We start from the raw sequence: 6,557 nt of genomic DNA, 5'->3' as shown, positions 1-6,557 counted from the left end.
CACACACGTTGTGAACATACATATACACACCTGTGTAGGTTAGAGGACAACTTGTGGGAGTTTGTTGGAGGTTGTGGCAGCTGCAGCAGGTGACAGCTAGTGTACAGATGTCAACTCACCAGAGGAGCGATTCTCTGATGGAGGAGAATCCTGTCTGGGAAAGGCCAGTGGAACCACCGACTCTGGAAATTGCTCCTGTCTGTAATTTCACACATGCAAAAGACAGTTATGGTGTCTCCCTGATACCTGCGTTGTAGTGTGTAATCTCATGTGATATTGTGGCGGTAGTTTAGGGGCTGAGACTGGTCTGGGGGAATGTGTGATATGAAGTGGGCGATCTAGGAAGGAATCATTCCTCTTTTTCATTTATTTTTACATATTGTGCACCTAAATGCAGCTGACATGTTATGTCTAGAACACATAGTGTACCACCCATCTTCATAGAATTTATATTTTACGGAGGAGAAGATGGAATAAAGACATAAATTACACTAAGGTGCCCAAATAAGGGGAATTAAGAGAAAAGTCCAAAGGGCTGTAATGAGAGTAAGTATCCCATGCAAAGAGCAAACATCTGAATTGGAAACCAGAGGATGGAATGTAATGAGATGAGGAGGAGCATTCTAGGCACTGGGAGTGTGTGTTATAGCACCAGCTTGTGTTCGAAAGGATAGGCAGTAAAAAAGCCAGGCCGTGGTGGTGGAGCCCAGCTAGGAGAATAGCGTGAAGTGAAGATGAAGGATTCAAATTGAGTATGAGTTTGGATGAAGCTCAGTGGGGGGCCACTGAGCCATTTCAAGCATAACCAATATTTTCAAAAGGTAATTCTACCTATTTTAAGAGCTGGAGAAGGCCACAGTTCAAAAACATGAATTAAGAGGCTGTTGCTCGTGAGCGAAGAGGCGGTAGCGGGGTGACGGTGGTGGCACAGAAGCTGAGTGGTAGGATTCAAGATGTATGTTCGCAGTGCCAGCGCTATAGCTTAGTGAGTGGTGAGAACTGGGTGGGCACTGAGCATGGTTTCTAAACTAAGCAACTGGCTTGAGCATTAGCTGTATGTATTATGTAATGCGAAAGTGAGAGACCTGCCCACAGAAAGGAGAGACTGGTGGAGAGTGGGAAGGGGTGGGAGCACCTTAAGCTGGGGACAGGTTATAAGACTGAGGATGTAGGAAGAGAAGGTTAACAGTGGTGTTAGTAAACAGGAAAGGCCCACTAAGAAAAAACTTTGTGGTCCAAAGAATGTCTCCAGCCTTGGTAAAGAGAGCTAATCACCCAGTTGGGCCAGGTCAGCCAATCACCTGACCAAGGGCTACCCCTAGAAAGGCAGTCACCTTAAGATATGATAAGGAGATAGGTGGGACAAGAGTCTGTACTAAACCCTAAGTGCTGCAGAGTTCTTGTACAGCCATGCAGTTCTATACATCTGCCTACTTTTCTTCTGTCTCCTTCTCAAAAGCCTCTCTCCCGAGCGTGTGGCTTGCTTGCCCACCATGTGTCTGACCCTATGTCAGCTTCCAAGGCACAGCTTTTCCTCTTCTCTGTCCTTCAGGCAGCTGCTGAGCTCAACAGCTTGTCTGCCTGGGTGTTTTTTTTTTTCTTTTAACCTCTAGTAAAATCTTCCTTGTGCTTCATTTGAATTCATTCTTTAATTCTTGTGTTAAAAGATCAAGAACCCCAAGAGGGGACTCCTGCTTTCCTTTACACTACTTCTGTGCTTACAATTGCAAGCTGCTAAGGAAGTGTATACAAGGATCTTTGTGGTCATTGAGTCCATGTAAAACCCATCAGGTTGTTATATGACTGGGTTTTCCTCCCTTGTTCATAACTTCATCTTTTGTCTGTCTTCTTCTTCTTTTTGTTCATAACTTGAAAATGAAATATATACTTTTGTTGAGCATAATCCTTAATTGTCCCTATTTCAAAATAGTAAATTTATAGATATGGTAAATTGCATATAATTTTAAAAATAAACCTGTTGAATTAAGCACATTATAGTTTTATTTATAAAATATCTTTCACCCTAAATTTTTATGATGTTATATGCAAATTTATTGGCTTAATAGAAAAATAACTTTGACCTTTTTAAACATACTCCTGACTGTTGCCATTTTTTATCATTTCCTGGGGTTAGAGTGACAGTTCTTACTTACAAAGGGTAAGGCAGGGAAGCATTTTCACTTTTCTTTTCCTTCCAGAGTCTCACTCTATGCTAGCCCCAGATTATGTAGTTTAGGATGACCGTGAACTCCTGATCTGCTTTCCTCTACTTCCTCTGTGCTGGAACCACACCTATAATCTCACCAGTTGTGCTAGGGGTTCAACCCAAGGATTCATGTGTTCTAGGGAAGCACTCTTCCAATTTAGCTACATCTCCAGCCCCATTTTGTACTTTTTAAGGTGACATTCCAGGGGGCTGGAGAGATGGCTCAGAGGTTAAGAACATTGGCTGCCTTCCCAGAGGTTCTGAGTTTAATTCCCAGCAAGCACATGGTGGCTCACAGCCATCTGTAATGAAATCTGGTGCCCTTTTCTGGCATGTAGGCATACATGCAGGTAGAACATTGTATACATAGTAAATAAATTTCTTTTAAAAAGATAACATTCCAACTGGCTAATCTGGAATTTATCACCTCGATCAGCCTAGCCTTGAACTCAAGAGGGATCCACCAGTTGAAGGCCTGTGTCATCACATCCAAGTCCCAACGCTTTGAAAGGGTTGGTGAAAATAAACCAAATGTCCACTAACAGTTTGACGAATAAATGTGGCATAGCCCACAATTAGTAGCAATCAAAATAATGAAGCTATGGGCTGGCCATGTAGCTCAGTTGGTAGTGCTTATCTTGTCATGCACTTGAAATGGGCATGAGGACACACAGTGTAAGAGACAGGAGGATCAAAAGTTCAAGACCATCCTGAATTATGAGACCCTCAAATAAAAATGCCAGAACCCACAATGGATGATTTCTACACTCATAATGTTGAAGAAGTCAGACAAAAAAATAACATGTTTCAAAAATATGTAGATGGCCGGGCGGTGGTGGCGCACGCCTTTAATGCCAGCACTCGGGAGGCAGAGGCAGGCGGATCTCTGTGAGTTCGAGACCAGCCTGGTCTACAGAGCTAGTTCCAGGACAGGCTCCAAAGCCACAGAGAAACCCTGTCTCGAAAAAAAAAAATGTAGATGAAACTATGGTCAGGAGTGGTTACTTCAGAGGAAAGATGCAATTAACAGGGTGGTGGCCAGTTTATTGATTGATGGTGCTGTATGGCTAATTAAATCAACCTGGCTCCAGGAACCTTACATCTTAAATGACTGTAGAGTACTTGGCTTTCTGGGGAAGAATAAAGATGTAACACTGCTGTCATGGAAGAGTTAAACCAGACGGGCCTGTCAACCAACTACACAAGACAAAGACCCTCTGAAAACTGTCTGTTTAGAAATGGAAGAAATATAGATCAGTACAATGGGCCCTTTGGCCATTGTGCACTCTTAACCTCTTGAGACTGTGCTCTACTTTACTCTGTAAAAAGTACTCTACAATAAAGCACCTGTCTTAATCTTCTCTGTGTGCGTCATCTCTGTTTTTTCTTTTTGGGGGGAGGGCAGGCAAAGATGAAAGGGATAGGGAGCTGAGGAGAGCCCAGATCAAGAAGACCCTAGTAATAACATAGTTTATACAATTTTTGGTGTTTATTAAAGACCTTATTATATAGGGGCTATACAAAAAGTGCAAGCCTGCTCTGCTCTTTTCTTAAAGGAACAATAAATGTTCATATACTCATTTGGTCTATTCATTGATTTTTCAATAACTATCAAAGGTTAAACTGTGGCCATTTAAGGGAAAAAGAATAGAAATAAGTGTGCTAATTCTAACATCTTGAGAGGCCAAGAACTCATTTACTGATAGAAGACCATATAAGGAAAAATGAAAAACGAGTTCCAGACATGAAAAGGCTACATTTTAGTTGGTGGTGGTTGTAATAGTGTAGCATCCCTATAAAGGAAGGGGACTGTGAAGCTGAGGCCAGTCTACATAGTGAGGCACTGTCTCAGAAGTGCTTTTACATGAGTGAAAATAGCTGGGTGTTGGTGGAGCACACCTTTCATCCAGCACTTAGAAGGCAGAGGCAGATGAATCTCTGAGTTTGAGGCCAACTTGCTCTACAGAGCACCGCCGTGGCTATACAGAGAAAAACCTTGTCTAAAGAAACAAGTAACAGAAGACAAAGGCTGGGAGAAAGCAAATACACAAAGTATTGCAGTTGAAATATACTTTAATGCCATGTTTTGTCAGTTATAGACATACGAAGATGTGTATAATTTATAAGAAGAAAAAATGAGCCATCTGGTTTTCTGCGAAACTGCTGTGAACTGTGCCTCCACACTGAAGCCTAGCCTCTGTTGTGGCAGGTAGAGGTGGGATGGAAGATTAAGACCTTGGGGAGAGTCCTCATGAATGAGATTAGAGTGCTTGACGGAGACAGGCCATTACCGGGACCCAGATGTGCTAGAACTTTCACCTTGGGCCAAAGTGCCCACACGCGAGTATTCGTGAGTTTATGTGTACGTGCATCCTGGAGTCCAAGGACACAAGAAGAAGGCATCCAATCCTTGGAATGGGTGATTCCCATTGTAGAGGGTAGGAAGCTGCATGCTCTGCAAGAGCAGTGATCACTCTTGATGACTGAGCCATTTCTCCAGTCTGTATTTTAGATGAAACATTCGGGCTTTCTAGACTGTACTTTCAATGTGTGGGGGGAAAAGGTATAGTACTATTTAAAAAAAAAAAAAAAGCTTTAATGTGGGATTCACAAATAGGTTTTGAATCCTCAGAAACTGAGTGCTCAAACACTCAACACACAAATACACAAACACATGTACAGTGTTATATTTTAAGGGTCCAGCATGACTGACCATAGCCACTTTGGTTTTAACTGCCATTTTGTAGTTAGCGAATGACCCTGGCATTGATTCCAAACCATATAAACAAAAGTTGTTAGATGTCAGATGTTGGTCTGGGCTCCAAGGTAGAGTATTTGCCTAACTGCACAGGCCTCGGCCTTGGTTTCCAGCACTGTACCACCAAAAATAAAAGGAAAAAGGTCAGCCCGGCATTTTATGCTTTCTTCTGATAAGATATCCAAACTTTTTTTTTTGGGGGGGGGGGTTTCAAGTAATTTTTGTGCCGGTCTTGAAGGGAAAGGATGTTGGTCTCGAACTCACAGAGACCCGCCTGCCTCTGCCTCCCGAGTGCTGGGATTAAAGGCATGCGCCACCACCGCCCGGCTGATATCCAAACTCTTCACTGGCAATTTAGTGTTAGTATTTTACAAGAAGGCCACATTTGTATAGTTTAGCATAAGCCCTATTCTTTATGAGGTGCAGCTGCCATAGGTTAACTATTTTTCTGAATATTGGTTATTTTTTTCCCCTTGGTGTATTAAAACTATCTGGGTTGGGAATGTAGTCCAAGCTTGCCTAGTGTAGACAAGACCGTAGGTTTGATTCCAAGCACAATAAATAAGCTAATTAAAGTCCAAATTATTAAATGTCAGCGACCTTAAAACATCTGATGGAGCCAGCAAGACGGCTCAGCAAGTTCAAGACACTTGCCACCTAGCCTGATGACCTCAATTCAATTTCCAGATCCCACAGTGTAGGAGAGAAATGACCTGTAATTTGTCCTTTGATCCCAAGTGCAGCGGCATGCGTGTCATAGAATAAACACATCTTTTTCTCCGTCTGTCCCATAATCCTTTACTACATCATGGTTTATGTCCTCTAAAAGACTGTTGTGAGAAAGCCAAGCATGGTAGTTCAGACCTGAAATCCCACTCTTGGGAGCTGGAGACAAGTGAATCAGCAATCCAGAGCCACCTAGCGACGTGGTAAGCTTGAGGCCAGAAAGACTAAACAAGACCCTTTCTCAAAAAGGACAGGGAAAGACGATAGCCCCATATTCTCAAAGAATAAACCCTGCACTATATGGGACTTTGAGCAGATAGTTTGTGTTTTGAGGCAAAGTCTCACTGTATAGCCCAGACTGGCCTCAAACTTGCAATGATCCTCCTGCCTCCACCTCTGGAGTGATGGGATTATAAGCATGCACCACCAAACTTGAACTAGATGGCATGTTTCCTCATGGTGCACCCATCCTCTCATTTTGGGATATGGGATATATCAGAAGATGCAGACAGTGGCTGGTAAGACCCAAGTTTGCTTAAGGTCAAGGATTGAGTGCATACAGCCAATATTAATGCCATGAAATGGGTTAGGCCCCCACTGGCAGGCTTCCAAGCTTATTGAGCCGACACTGGAGATTTCTTAAGTCATAGTGTCTAAGAGCAGTGGTTCTCAATCTTCCTACCGCTGCAACCTTTTAACAAAATGTTGCTCATGTTGTATCCCACAGCCATAAAAATTATTTTGTAATTTTGCTACTGTTAAGAATTTTAATATAGGGGCTGGAGAGATGGCTCAGAGGTTAAGAGCATTGCCTGCTCTTCCAAAGGTCCTGAGTTCAATTCCCAGCAACCACATGGTGACTCACAA

The 6,557-nt window shown here is 42.7% G+C and overlaps 1 protein-coding gene across 1 annotated transcript in view; it reads right to left on the bottom strand.

The window, feature by feature from the left end:
- The window catches only part of Rnf170 (ring finger protein 170), a 37,743-nt gene that overhangs the window by 1,107 nt on the left and 30,079 nt on the right, over positions 1-6,557 (bottom strand). The gene's annotated exons all lie outside the window — the stretch shown is intronic.

The sequence above is a fragment of the Microtus ochrogaster genome, linkage group LG7_11 (assembly GCF_000317375.1).
Source record: "Microtus ochrogaster isolate Prairie Vole_2 linkage group LG7_11, MicOch1.0, whole genome shotgun sequence".
NCBI classification, from domain to species: domain Eukaryota; kingdom Metazoa; phylum Chordata; class Mammalia; order Rodentia; family Cricetidae; genus Microtus; species Microtus ochrogaster.
This window is presented reverse-complemented; position numbering and strand designations above follow the sequence as displayed.